The sequence below is a fragment of the Cupressus sempervirens genome, chromosome 10 (assembly GCF_028749045.1).
Source record: "Cupressus sempervirens isolate cs-2001-9-10 chromosome 10, ASM2874904v1, whole genome shotgun sequence".
In the NCBI taxonomy this organism is placed as follows: Eukaryota; Viridiplantae; Streptophyta; class Pinopsida; order Cupressales; family Cupressaceae; genus Cupressus; species Cupressus sempervirens.
In genome coordinates, this window is record NC_143127.1 from 741307051 (window position 1) to 741322417 (window position 15367).

The following is a 15367-nucleotide window of genomic DNA, read 5'->3' on the forward strand; positions in this document are numbered from 1 at the left end:
TCATCTAATCTGTGTTCTAGAAGGAAATGAAAACCTTAGATGTAGATTATGTGTTATGTATGTGCTCACTGTGAACCAGGTGTGCTCTGATAGAGCATATTACACCCCATAAGGCCAAAATGGCTCAGAACACCCCCAAGTGCACCCAGAGAGTGCAGACTACATCAATGACGCAGTTGGGGCCCAGTTGGGCGTAGTTGAATGAATTTGATTTGAAAATAAAATTAAATACTTTTCATTAATTCAAGTTGTAAATTAAAGAATTCAGTTGAATGTAACTACTGAGATAATTAAAGTGAGATAAGTAAAACTAACATGTAACCACACTTTAAAAGTATCTAGTTTGAATCTATTTAACTTACATATATCCTTTAAACAACTTCACTAATGAAAGAAAGAAGGAAACAATTTAGATGTTCAATTTTTTTTAACAAATCCAATATTTTAAAAAATGAAAAAACCAATAAGAATATACATTTCTTAACACCATGAATGTGTTACTAATTTTTAATTTAACTTCAATGCATCTATTAAACAACTTCACTAATGAAAGAAAGAAATAAATAATTTAGATGTACAATTTTTTTACCAAATTGTGAACGAAGATAGAAAATATTGATGGAAGCGTGAACGAAGATAGGAAGAACATAAATTTGTAGATATTGAGAAATCTCCCAGTTGCCTTCGATTTGACTTTTGCGAACAAAATTTGTGGCAAAGAGAGGCAATGCACTACCAAGTTGATGGAAAATAGCTTTACAAATTGATCTTTTTAAGGTTTTTTGACTGTTCGCATGAACAAAATGGATCTAGGCATGTTTGCCCAAACTAGCCCTTTAAATTTCTTGACGGCCGTGAAATTTTAATGGGCATGTTCACGCAAACACCCTATTCGAGCAAACACATAAAATTAGGAAAATTTTAACCCTTTTTTTTTTTTTGCTCTTTTGAATCCCATAATTATATGAGAATGATCTCCTACTATAAAATAAAAATGTCAAAATCTGCTGCTTGGAGCAAGCTTTCCAATGACTATAATTGTAATACATATTTTAGTCATTAAGACTTTCAAATAGGACTTTAACTCATTATAGGTTCATTACCGATTGAACATCAACCGACTTCAACACCTTAGAAAAATTAGTAAATCAGGTCAATTTTTTTTTGAAAAATATGTAGGAACTAGCTTATTGAGATATCTTTCTATTCAAAAAAAAAATTTAGGTTTATGATAAATTGACTTCAAATTATTTGTGTCAAACGGAACGTATGTCTCAATTATGATTCGTGTCACTTCAAAACTTCATAAACTATACAATATTCAACCAAAAGAAATAAAACCAAATGCATCCTCTAGATATTGATGTTACAAATCTAGCACTGAAAGAATTACTTCATTATCATTTCTAAAAAAAAAGTTATGTGTGTCAAACAGACTGTCACTCTTTAAAAATATTGAAATTTATTATGTACCACTTTTTGGAGGAGATAAAAAAAATTGACATAAATAATTTTTTTTTAAGATTAAAAAATATGGTTACAAAGTAGGAACAAAGTACTCAAAATCACTAGTTTATGTCACCTTGAAATTATCTATAGTTTTGGAGATATAGTCACTTGAATGTGATGTTTGTTGCAAAAATATTGATTTCAGTGTCAAAATTGGTCAAAAAGTGGAACCCATTATTGTGGGACCACCCATTATAGTATTGTAAATATAGAAAACCATCTGATTCACCCAAGTGGGTGTATGATGGAGAAGAGTTTTATTAGGTGAGTAAAGCTCATTGGTGGTTATAGGAATACAGCTACATCAAAACAATTAGAAACAAGAACTACATATTCGGTAGAGTGAGTAGTTCAAGGGTCTTGATCCCGTGGATATGGGTATGTAAGCAACCTGGTAAGCTGAGTATGCCTCCAGTGTGTAGACACCTTGGACATAGTTAGGTAGCACTTAAATATTTTAAGACATTATATGTTAACTCACGAGGCTCATTCCCTTACAGAAGCCTCTCTCCAAATCACCCAAGATGACTAGAATATCTGGCTAAGCGCCTCCAATATTTCTCAATTTCTTGAGTTCATCTCTGACATAATTCTGATTATATATAAGAGGATTATATGTTTCTTCATTTTTGCCAATATCTACATTCATTCTAAATATGTAATCTTGCTTATTTTAAGCAAATTGTTTTACAACAATTTACCGTTCAACTGTTGTTAGGGCCTAAACTTCAAAATCAATGTAAGTTAATATGCATGGTAGTAGAATTTCTTGAATTTATCAACACAATACTACGTCAAATAAAAAAAATGCATTTCAATTCTCCACAGTGGACATAATTATATTTTATTCCTTAGTTTTGGATGCAGTAATGAGGGTTTTAGCTCAGGCCATGGGAGAGCATTTGAGTTGTGAACATAAAATTGGGAATGATTTATATCATGTTTATATATATATATATCCAAAATCAACTTCACATTGTGTTGTAACTGTGGCAAAGGTGTTTGATCCTCGATAGCTTTCCTTTCAACATTTTAGCATTCAAGTTTTCAAGTTTTTGCAAGAGATGTAAATTGGATTCACTTTCCTATGAAAATGGCTTCCAACCCTCATTTTCTTCTTTTCCCTCAGCTATTTTGTAGGATCACTGTCTTGTTGATCCCTAGTGCAATCCCACTAGACCCATGCTTGCGGGAACATGTTTTCAAAACTTTACGAACATTATCAAATGAAAAAAAAATCACAAGTAAAAAATTTTAGTGTCTACCGATCGGTCTAATTTTTGTCGTGCTCGTACTCATCATACCATGTCTTCCTAATGCTCTTGTCATCCTTGCAAAGCCATCACATCCTCTAAATCAAAGCTCAAAAATCACAATATTTCATCATCAATATGAGAGCTTGATAATCATTTATGGCACTCCTGGACCCTCTTATAGGCCCCCTATGGTGCACTACATCCCTCTCTAATCCCTCCAGTGACCCCCTTTTTCCTCTAGCCCTTTTATTTTTGCAATTTTGTTGCCATTTTAACACTTTCTTTGTCCTTCTGCATCCTCCTGCTCACCTTGGTTTGTTGTACCTTTTCAAGAAGTCGCCAAGCATCACCTTCTTTCCCTATCATCTTCTTGAGTGGGCATCACACAGACCATCTCATCATCCACAAACTAATGGAAAAATAGAAGTTGTAACATGGAGTTTGAGAAATTTGCCTAGATTCTTTCTTGGAGATAAACCAAAAGGTTGGGATCTTATTTTACCATAGACATAATTTGCATATAATAATTCTATCAATAGTACTACTGGTAAATCACCATTCCAAACTGTATATGGGAAAATTCCCAAAAATATTTATGAATTGAGGTAGTTAGATAAAGGAGATATAAGTAGTGCTGAAGCAGAATATTTTGTTGAACATTTGAAGACCATTTATGAAGAGGTAAGGAAGCACATTATATAGATGAATACATAGTGTAAGACTAAGGAAAATTTAAAAATGATGTATAAGGAATTTCAAACTGGAGATGAAGAATGGTTCATTTGAGGAAGGAGAGATTTCCAATGGGTACATATAATAATTTGAAAATGAAGAAGTTTGGATCATCCAAGATAGTGAAAAACATGATTTTGGAAATGCCTATGAAGTAGAGGTGTCTATTGAGCTCAATATTTCACTAATGTCTAACATTTTAGATTTGACAAAATATTATGAAGGAGGTTATGGAGATGAAGTTGCAGAAGTATAGTGGAGTGTTTGAACATCTACTTCATCTACAAAATAGATTGAGGAGATATGAGATAGTTGTGTGGGAAAACACATAAGCAACATAACATATGAAGAGTATATGGTCAAATGGAAATGAAGGACATTGGAGGATTCATCATTGCTAGCACAAGAGGAGGTTGACCATCTTGGTTTTCCTCTAACAACCTGAGACATGACATGCTCACTTCTCAAATTACTTTGGGTATCTAATGCATGAGCATCTTGGGTGTTAGGGCAGTCTTGTATCACCCAAAAATATTTCTATTTCTAATTTTCCAATTTTTGTGTTTTAAATGAGGGCTATTCCTCTATAGAATTTCAATTTGTGGGAGTTTGCTAATTTAGTAAGTTGATATTATGTGCTTAGATTGTTCTAATCTCATATGTGTAGGTTCATCTTTGATCTATCAGTCTATTGGATGAGTTTTATTTTCATATCATATGTATTAATGTAGTTAGTGCATATTTTTGGTATGGATTTTGGCTATCCAAACTTTAGATCCAATGATGAACACCTGAATGACTCCAAAACAAGTCAAAACCCCAAATTTTAAATGCTTGCACAATTAGATGTTGTAGATCACTAGTCAAGGACTCTAAAATGGGGTTATAATACCCCAACAGGTCAACGATTTTCTAGTTGTGGTCTCCAAAAGTGGAACCATCCAAAAATATAATTTGTAAATTATCTTGAGCCCATCCTATGCAATAAACTGTAATCAAATGATATAATATGAGTATGGTCAGCCTCAATGGTTAGGATTTAGTGTCTACAACCTTCTTGGGTGGAAAAAAAAATGCCTATATACAGAGGTGCATAGGTTGTCTAGGGTAGTTCTAAGTGATAGTCACAACTCTACCTTGTAAAATATTGTAAGGATGATGCCCATGTGAGTTTTCATATTGTAATTATGTAATTTCACATTTGCAGGCATAATAAAAAGCATATATTTTGTTCTCTAAATTTGTGTTGTTCTCTATTTATGTTGTTTGTTGTGGTATTAAAGGGAGCACTCTTCATCAAGGTATCATAATACCCAAGAATAAATTATCCATAAAACTTGTTTATTGAACTATGGATTCTAGAGACCATCATAAACCATTAAATTTTAAGAAGTTATTCAAAAGAGGTCTTCTCTAATAAATGCTTGTATAATTGGCCAATGTAGATCACTATTTGAGGATTCTGGAATGGGGTTATAATAACCCATCAAGTCAATTTGTGTTGAGAGTGAGAGATATCCTAATGCAATAAAATGCTTTTAAAACATTTTAAAAAACTAAATATATACAAACTAACAATCTAACTGGTGCTTAGAGGGACTCCATCCACATTTTATTCATTAATTGGATACATGAACCCTTTACATGTCAAAAATAAAGAAAGCATGAGAGAGAAAGTAGGAGGAAGCCATTAGTCAAGGTAGAAATGCATGGAGGAATAAAAAATGGAAACTGTCCCTTCACTTGATGTGTGTCGGAGTTAACTTGCCATCAGAATGCGCTCTCGATGCATGGAAAGTGCTATTTTTGGAATTTGCAGTCAACTATCAGCGCACCTCTAAATTGCAGAGCTGCGAACTTGTGAAGCTACATGAAAATGTGGAGCTATGGACTTGCACACCTGCAGAGCTCAAAAAATGCGGAGCTGCGCACCTCAATAGCTCAAATCACCAAAAAATCAAAGTTGTTAATTTTGAAAATGGTTTTTGGGTTTTTCTCAAATGGGGTTTTAGATCATTTTTTTGTATATATTCTTTGCCCGTTATTTATGATTTATACCCTCTTTATAGCCAATCACTTTCATAAACATGAACTCCTTTTGCTTCTTCGATCTAAAAATCCTAAGGCACCGGTGTTGAATCTTGCCATTAATAGCTGCATAAGATGAGGAACCTTTTCCACTTCATGTGTCCAACCTCTGTATCTTCAACCTTTGTCTTCTCTCCAACTGCCCTATCCTTCTCGGCAAGAAACCAAGTGATCCAGATGATCAAATGTTTGAAACTTTTTCATATTTTTTTCGCAATTTTTTCTAAGCATTTTTAAATGGCCTTTTCGGAGGTCTTTTGCTCAAAATTTCAAGTTGAAACTTTCATCAATCCCTAAAATTGAGTAGCCAAAGGCTCACTATTTTAGGGACTAAAATTAGATCTTCAGTTCTTCTTTCCAACGATGTAAGCGGTTCTAAATTTCGAGCTCCAAGTCAAAAGTTATGACCCCTACAAGTTAAGGATACCCTTTTTACCTACAAAAAGAAGCAAACATTAGTTCAGAGAGATGAAAATGCTTAATTAATACACACCCTAACGACACTAGAATAAAAAAACACTAAAAACTAGTTGTGTGGCACATTATGGCACGCGCGGCACATTTGAAGTGTGCGTTCGGTGCATGTGAAGCACGCACATGACACACTTTGGTGCACGCACGTTTGAAATACGCGCAGTGCCATTTTGCACGCATGGAGTGCGTGATGTGCGCAGGTGAGCATTTGATGCGTTATGGTGTGCACGACCCTTTCCGGCATGCGTGGGGCCTTTTGGGACACATGAACCTTTGGAGCACATGCGCGACCTTTGGTGCTCGGGCACCTACTGCACACACGGCCTTTGGCACACGTGGTGCTCGGGCATGTGCGCTACCCTTGGCGGCACGTGTGAGGCCTTTGGCGTGTGTCACTTCGGCATGCATGGTGCTCAAGCACGTACCACCCTTGGTGGTGTGTATGCAGCCCTTTGTGGCACGCATGTTCAATGATTTTTTTTTTTTTTTGGGTAATTTTTCAAATTTTTTGATTTTTTTGTAATTTTTTGAATTTTGACTCTAAAATTCTAACTCTAACAAAAATTTCTCCTCACGACTCTCGAAATGTGAGTCTAGGAGTCAGAAAAAAGCAGGGGGTCCCCATTACTAGTGAGGAATGGGGCATGTGCTGTGGACACCACAACAATAAGGAAGGCCTATAGGTTGTCTATGATAGTTTTGGGTGATAGTCACAACTCTATCTTGCAGACTATTGTAAGGATGACACCCATATTACTTTGCATGTTGTAATTCTATATTTTCACATTTGTGAAAAATATAAGAAGCCCATTTTTTTCTCTCATTTTGTTTTGTTCTCTATTTCTACTATTTGTTGTAGAATTAAGGGGAACACCCTTCATCAAGTGGTATGAGAGTAAGAGTTCTTGAGTGTGTAAACACATCATTGACTAGGAAGCAATTTGCACCATGACAATGGTTTGGGCTAAGTGTGTGGATAAATCATCGATTGTGAGGTAGTTTGCACTAGGGTCTTAGTAGAAACATGAAAATGCATCCATAAAGAGAGAACAATGGAAGAGTTGTAGGTGTTACACCTAAGGGTTTTAGAGCCCTCTAGAGATAGATACACATATTGGAAGAACAAATGTATAGAGGAATAAATCTTTCCGTAAGAGATGAAAGTGATGATGAAGGAGAAGAAAAGTAAAATGTTGAAGAGGCATTTTTTAACCCAAAAGAAGAGAGGCTTTTTAGGGCCATTTCCAAGATTGGAAAAAGACCTAAGTTTGAGGTCCTCACTTTTTGGAAAATCTTAACTCAAAGGAATTGATCGATTGGATCAGTGAATTGGAAGAATACTTTGAGTACGAAGATATTGATGATACAAATAGGGTCAATTTGCAAAGGACAAACTAAACGTTCATGCAAAGATTTGGTGGGAGGAGATTTCATTGTAGTGAAATAGAACAGGGAAGGACAAAATCACAAGATGGGACCAACTAATAGATAAATTGAAATGATAGGTCATCCCATGGATTATGAGATTGATCTATTGAAGAAGATGCAAGGGTTGAAGCAAGCGAGAAGATCTATTCAAGAGTATACCAAAGAGTTCTACCAAGTTCTCATTAAAATCGACCATGTGGAAGTTGATAAGGAGAAAATTTCACAATATCTTAATGGGTTGAGGCCAAGAATTCATGAGGAGATGAGTCTGGTTTGAATGACCAGTATTGAGGAGGCGTACTAGTTTTCCCTAAGAGTTGGGAAAAGCTAAACAAAAAGTTTGATAACGAAAATAGTGGTAGAGGTCGTGATGGAAGATCTGGCAGGAAGTCTTACAGAGGCAAAAATGAGGGTCTAAAGAACAAGGATGAGGCTAGCAGTAGCAGTTAGAACTAAAGGGGTAATAACTTGAATCATTTCCATGATCAAAACAATAAAGATCAGAGAGGAAGAGGAAGGTGGAAAGGATCTAGAAGAGGATGCTTCCATGAGAAATGTTTTCACTGAAGAGAGGAAGGGCATAGAGAATTTGAGTGTTCCCAACACCAAGGAAGGACTAGTAGAGGAATTGAAGGCCAGACCAGAGTAGCACATGTTGATGAAGATGCCAAATCATCACATTCAGAAGATGTTGAAAGAGGAGTTAACATAAGAGAGTCTTGTTCTATCATGAGAATGAACTTGATCAAAGGAGGAGTTTTTTTCACACAAGGTGCAAATGTGAAGATAAGTATTGTGATGTGATCATTAATGGTGGAAGCACTAAAAATATGGTATCAGAAAAGATTGCAATGAAGCTACATCTTAAGAGGAAAAACCACTTGTGTCCATATCGTATTTTCTGGGTGCAAGATGACCACAAGGTCATGGTCAACGAGCAGTTTCTAGCAAGGTATATTTTAGTGGCTAATATTTTCAAATTGGCTAATTTTAGAACTTTTTGGCTAGTAATTTGGCTGATAACTTAAGATTTGATACAACCTAAATTGCCATAGTTTTATAAAATTTAGTTCTAGAATATTTAAAATCGCTCAATAATTTATTTTATTGAAAAGATTAAATTTAGATATTCACATTAATATTCATTACATGATTAGATTTGAGTCACCTAAATATAATATAATTATCATAATTATTAGTTACTTTAGCGATATATCACCAATATTTAGCTTTCACTATTGATTTAAAGTATAAGTAATGATCCTCATAATATTCCACAAGGTAATTGATTTGTAATATTCCATGGTGATTAATAAATTTCCTATTATTATTGAGATTCATCAATGTTTTATATAAAAAAAAAGATTTGAAAATAATCGCCAATATTAATCATATTTAGAATAAAAACTTGAGAAATTTTCCAATAGAAATAATTTTGTTTTTTAAAATAATGAAAGCTTTGCCAATATTTTATATCCTTTTTTGGAGGCAAATTTCTTAAAGTTTACCCTAGTTCCTAGTGAAGTTCAAGATTGGAAGCTATCAAGATGAGGTTCTTTGTGACATCATACCTATGGACATATATGATATGTTGTTAGGTAGGTCGTGGTAGTTTGATGGTTGTGCAAATACCCACACTCTGAAAAATGATCGAGAGACACATAAGCTAAAGCCATTGAAGGATAAGGAAGAAAACTTATGAAGTGGTGCTATGTTTTATTGATGGAAAGAAGTTTCTCAAGGGTATGAGGCATGATCATATGTGTTTTTCTCTAATTCAAAAAGATCGTAAGGAAGAAGTAGAGGAGGTATTTGCAAAGATTGTAGATTTGTGTTAGATAATGTACTTGATGGATTTACCCTAGTGAGGAATATCAATCACCAAATGGACTTGATTCTAGGAGCCATTTTTGCAAACAAGGGAGTGCACAAAATGAGACCAACAGAAAATGAAGAGATGAACAAACAAGTTCATGAGTTGTTACAGAAGGGGTTGATTCTAGAGACACCGAGTCCATGCGTTCTAGTAGTAGTATTAGCACCTAAGAAGAATGAAAAATGGAGGATGTGTATAGATTCTCAAGCTATCAATAAGATCACAATCAAGTATAGATTTCCATTATTGTAGATGGATGATATTATAGACTATTTGAGTGTAGCTATGTATTTCACAAAGATAGATCTAAAGAGTGGATACCATTATATTTTCATCAGAGAAGAAGATGAGTAGAATGCTACCTTCAAGACTAGGGAAGGATTGCACAAGTAGTTAGTTATGCCTTTTGGGCTAACCAATGCACCGAGAAATTTCATAAGAGTCATGAATGAGGCACTAGAGGAGTTTTTGGGTAAGTTTGTCATTATTTACCTAGATGATATTTTAATCTTTAGTAAGACATTGGAGGATCATTTGATGCACATTCATAAGGTGTTTGATAAGTTGGGGGAGGAAAAGTTGCTAATAAATTTGAAGAGGTGTAGTTTCGTGAAGGGGTTGGTATACCTAGGATTTGTAGTTTCAACAGAAGGTCTAAAAATAGACCTTGAGAAAGTGAAGGCTATCCTTGAATGACTTACTCTAAGGAGTGTGATCGAAGTAAGATCTTTTTGTAGACTAGCCAGTTTTTAGGTGAAGTTTATAAGAGGTTGCAATAGTATTTGTGAACCTTTGATTGAAACCATGAGAGGAGATAGGAAAGAATTTAAGTGGACTTTAGGAGCATATAAGAATATTAATCCTTTGAAACTAAAAATTATATAAAAATATATATTTTAGCACTTCCAGATTTTAATAAGGTGTTTCAAGTAGACTATGATGCTAGTGGTACCACAATAGGAGCTATGCTAAGCCAAGAAGGTAGACCTGTTGCTTATTTTATTGAGAAATTGAATGATGCCAAAAGAAAGTATTATGTTTATGATCAAGAATTTTATGTTTTATTTCAAGCATTGAAGAAGTGGAGATGTTATATTATTCCTATGGAGTTTTTTTTGTATACTGATCATCAAGTTTTGCAATATTTGAACGGTCAAGGAAAATTGAATCAAAGGCATTTAAAGTGGGTTGAGTTTTTTTAGAGTTATACATATTTTTTTGAGACATAGGAGTGGGAAGTCTAATGGAGTTGTAGAGGCTCTTTGTAGAAGATAAGTTTTGTTTATAGAAATATAGGTTGAGGTGGTTGGGTTCAAAGAACTCAAGAATTTGTATCTAAAAGATCTTGGTTTTGGTATGGCTCAGAAAGCTTGTACAGAAGTTGTTACACTTAACAGGATAAAGTGATTGGATTTCATAAGCAAACATGGTATACTATTCAAGGGAATTCATTTGTGTGTTCCCAAAAGTTCTACGAGAAAGAATCTAATCAAGGAGAAGCATAGTGAAGGATTGGTTGGACACTTTGGTAGAGACAAAACCATTGCTTTGGTTGATAAGAATTATTATTGGCCACAATTGCAGCAAGATGTGAAGAATTTTATATAGTGTTACAGAGTATGTTATATGGTGAAAGTAGTGAAGGAAAATATGGGGTTATATCATCCATTACCTATACTTGAGAAGCTATGGGAATATGTTAGCATGAATTTTGTTCTTGGTTTACCGAGGACACAACAGGGGCATGATTTGATATTTGTGGTGGTTGCAAATTTTTTAAAACAACACATTCTACTCCTTGCAAGAAGACAAGTGATGTTGTTCATGTGGCCGAGTTTTTTTAAGAGAAGTGGTAAGACTACATGGTCTGCCAAACAATACTTTGTGAAATAAAATTTTGGATATTTCTGGTGTACTTTGTGAAATAAATTTAAGACAAATTTGAATTTTAGTTCATCCCATCATCCACAAACTAATGGAAAAATAGAAGTTGTAAAATGAAGTTTGAGAAATTTGCCAAGATTCTTTCTTGAAGATAAACCAAAAGGTTGGGATCTTATTTTACCATAGACATAATTTGCACATAATAATTCTATCAATAGTACTACTGGTAAATCACCATTCCAAACTATATATGGGAAAAGACCCAGAAATATTTATGAATTGAGGTAGTTAGATGAAGGAGATATAAGTAGTGTTGAATCAGAATATCTTGTTTGCATAGGTATTAAGGAGAAAAGTTAACCATTGCATACTATTAGGACTATTCTTTGCAAACTTAAATTATAATTGGAATGATCTCTAACCTCGTGCAAGACTTATATAGGGGCATCTTCAATATGTCTCTGAGATAAGAGGAAGCACTCTTAGTGAAATGAGGAAAATGATAATAAATAACATGAAATCATCATACAAATATACGTCATAAGCCTGGGTTGGGGATGAAGTAATTAAATGTGATAAACAATGATTTTCAAGGATATAGACAACTATACCAAGATTCATCAAGGAAGACTAGAAAGGTCGAGATGAAGAGTTTGGGCTAGATAGAAATATGATATGCATTCAAGTTAAGCCCCTCATAATGCTTCTCCTGTCCACAAGATGCCAAGACTTGCATTAGATAGAGACATGATTTGCATTCAAGTTGCTCAGTAGTTTCAAACACCAACAAACTGTTCAATAGGCTCGGTAGCTATACACAATCTAAATAAGTGTGTGTCACTAATAACAAACTTGACTAATATGTCAACAATCTCCCCCTTTGCAATTAGTGACAAAAACACTTATTAGTCAAAATTGAATACCTTGTATTCATCACCATGTAGCCTAAGAAGCAATTGATCTAGGTACTTGGTGAAGCGAAATATTTCGAACCGTGTTTTATGTATAGTGGATTTAAGCAACATTTTGGACCATATTTTATGTTTAGTGGTTTCGAGAAACATTTTGGACCATGTTTTATGTTTAGTGGATACAAGTAGTAATTTACTGTACAATATGTTACGGTGAAAAATGGCTAACAAATTTTGTAGCATTTTGCACCTTAGATGGTATCCCTTGCTGGTTATAAACATAATTTTCTCCACTTGGTAAGAAGATGTTGATGTTACATATAATAATACGCCCTTGAATCATATATAGCCATACTTTTTAAAATATATTGTAGCATAAATAGATGTGCAATGCGTTATAAGTGGAGATGTGCATGATACGACCTATCAACTAGGCAAGTTTTAATCACATGTTCACTAAAGGTGGATGATCCTCTATTGTACAAAAAGTATGTGCAACGGGTGAAGAAATGAGACGATGATAATGTGATAGGATAAGTAGGTGGGTCTCACACACAAAGAGGTATAATATTACAACTAAATCCTACTTAATTGGATCTCTCCCACACCATGTGATAAAATGAAATGTAAACTCCTATGTGTCTACACGAGAAATAATATATAAATGCATTATCCTAAGTAAACTTAATTAAAGTGTAATTAGAAATATTTAATTACACCAAAAAATATAATATAAATCCTACCTTGAATGCACCATGAAAATAACTTCACTAAATCATTAATTAATTTATATTTTGTCAGTACGTTTGGGGTTAAAATTAATAATTTTGTAAGTTTGAAAACCCTCACACACATCATATGCATGGTTTAAATATTTATCTTTTCAAAATTAGGTAGCATAATATATTATTTGCGTTCTTAGATCCACCTCTTGTTTGTATTTACTTTGCTAGCTAGTTTCTAGTTTACAATATCCATAAGTTTTGAGATAGTTAAAATTCTTGATTTGAGGACAGTTTTTATACTATTTTACCATTATTCACACAATGCAAATGTCTCTAAGTGTTTACCATGAGATTAACCCTTTAAAAATCTAATAAGACAACTAAATAGTTTATGAAAGAGTTTGGCAAGTGTTTCTCAATATCTACAAAATTTATAACCCTCCTTAAAGAAGGAAAATTAATGCTCACGTCTGTTGCACATGAAATTTCAAATGAACTAAAAATATATTCATCTATTATAGTTTTGTTTAATTACCTCCCTCGTGTTGGATATACATAGCAGTATAGATATAATTAAATAGCGAGAAAGAGCGAGAAGGTATTAAACAGTTTTGTTTAATTACCTCCCTTGTGGTGGATATACATAGCAGTATAGATATAATTAAATAGTGAGAAAGAGGGAGAAGGTATTAAAAAAATTTGGACCATTTCTCGATTTATGCGTGTCATCCTTGCGCAGGGGCCATGCTAATCTTCTCTGTATCGTTCCAATTTTATCGGATGTCTCCGAAGAGACAGTAGTACCTCTGTACAACGGCGTATATGTGGTAGGCAGCGTATTAATGCGTGATGAATGTGGGAACAACTCCAGCCACGCGTGTTCCTCCTTCCATCGCCTCGGGAGAGGCGAAAAATGTTTCGGACAACTCCCGCATCGCCTTCCAAGCAAAAGGAAAAGATAAGAGATGAAAAATACATTCAAACCGAGCATAGCAGGCAAACAAACCGCCGTTGGCTTTCAGTTTACAAGAACGAGCCACACAGGCCATTGTGAGCATGAACAATAAACCCCATGCTGTCCAATGAGACTAATAACCTACCATGAATCGCCAGTCAATGGGGATGTAGCTCACATGGTAGAGCGCTCGCTTTGCATGCGAGAGGTACGGGGTTCGATACCCCGCATCTCCATTTGCATATAATTTTACTCATTTCCAGTCATCTGTGCCTTGCCAAGGATCTTACCTCCATCTCCGCACCAGTGGTCTAGTGGTAGAATAGTACCCTGCCACGGTACAGACCCGGGTTCGATTCCCGGCTGGTGCACTTCCGATTTTGTGCTCAACAAACAGCGCCCTTGCTCCTCTCCTTCTTCCTGCTTTCCTTTCCTCTGTTACCTAGAGCTCATTTTCAGATTCTCATTTCGTCATATCAATTTCTCGCTCCTCCACTGCGCGCCAACTACCCACTCTCATTTAGTTTCCTTCTCATGATATGATTTCAACTAGAACTTATGCATTATGGAGGGAAGTATGATATGATCTATTGTTGGCATTTTTCCATTGTTTTTATTCTAAATTTGAAAAGATCACATCTAACACATTTATGGCTAGGAATTTGATGGAAACCTTTGCTTTTCAAGCAGACTAAATATGTTAAAATGGCATATCATGACCAATTTTCTTTATATATCTATATATTTATTCACTTGAGGTGATACATCAATGGTAAGTAAATGTTCACTACCTCCCTTGCATGAAATTCATTTTCTTCATGTCCGTGTGTACGGCTTCTGAGTGGGAGAGGTGAAGAGTCGGTTTAAATATTTGATGGCTTTGGATAATAAAATAATAATGATAAAGTGATATGCTCATAAAATAGTAGAATATAGGGTTCAAAAGTCATTTTAAATAATAAAGAAATAAGATGAATAAATATATTTTAAAATGTTAAAGAAGTATTAAGTGTGACCATTAAATAAAGCTAGTCCCATCTTAATAAAAGAAGCCACTTTAACGAAGAAAAGATAAATATGTATTATTTTAATTGAATAATACAAGAATATTTTTATATTTATATAAAGTCTAAATAAAATATAATAAACAAATATCTATAATATTTTATTAGCAATTGTTAAATTGAAATAATGGGAGTTGTATGTCAAAATTTAGATAGAAATTAGAAAATGGTGCTCTGATCGAACTTACCTACAAAAAACTAGGGCAAAATTAATCTGACAACGAAAAAAGCGGAATGGGAATTACTTTGCAAAAACTAAGTATGGAGTTTCCATCCCGGCAAATAACTCCTTTAGGCAACGCACGGAAGAAAGGAGCCTAAATCGCCATAACCACGCACAAACACAAATCTATGAAACTTGAATCCACAGCAGAAATTCTTCGCATTATTTAAGTATGCTGGAAAGAGAAAACACAAAAGAAAACCAGACTGAAGCAAGCAAAAAAAAATAGAGTAGATTATGCA

At 34.4% G+C, this 15367-nt stretch overlaps 3 non-coding genes across 3 annotated transcripts; 2 read left to right on the forward strand and 1 right to left on the reverse strand.

Moving 5' to 3' along the window:
* Nucleotides 1-13576: 13576 nt before the first annotated feature.
* Nucleotides 13577-13679, reverse strand: LOC149536012 (U6 spliceosomal RNA). Its single transcript, XR_016358267.1, has one exon. It is a non-coding gene; the product is annotated as a U6 spliceosomal RNA (small nuclear RNA).
* A 322-nt stretch (nucleotides 13680-14001) lies between these two features.
* TRNAA-UGC (transfer RNA alanine (anticodon UGC)) lies at nucleotides 14002-14074 on the forward strand. The gene has a single exon. It is a non-coding gene; the product is annotated as a tRNA-Ala (tRNA).
* A 64-nt stretch (nucleotides 14075-14138) lies between these two features.
* Nucleotides 14139-14209, forward strand: TRNAG-GCC (transfer RNA glycine (anticodon GCC)). The gene has a single exon. It is a non-coding gene; the product is annotated as a tRNA-Gly (tRNA).
* The last annotated feature ends 1158 nt before the right edge of the window (nucleotides 14210-15367 follow it).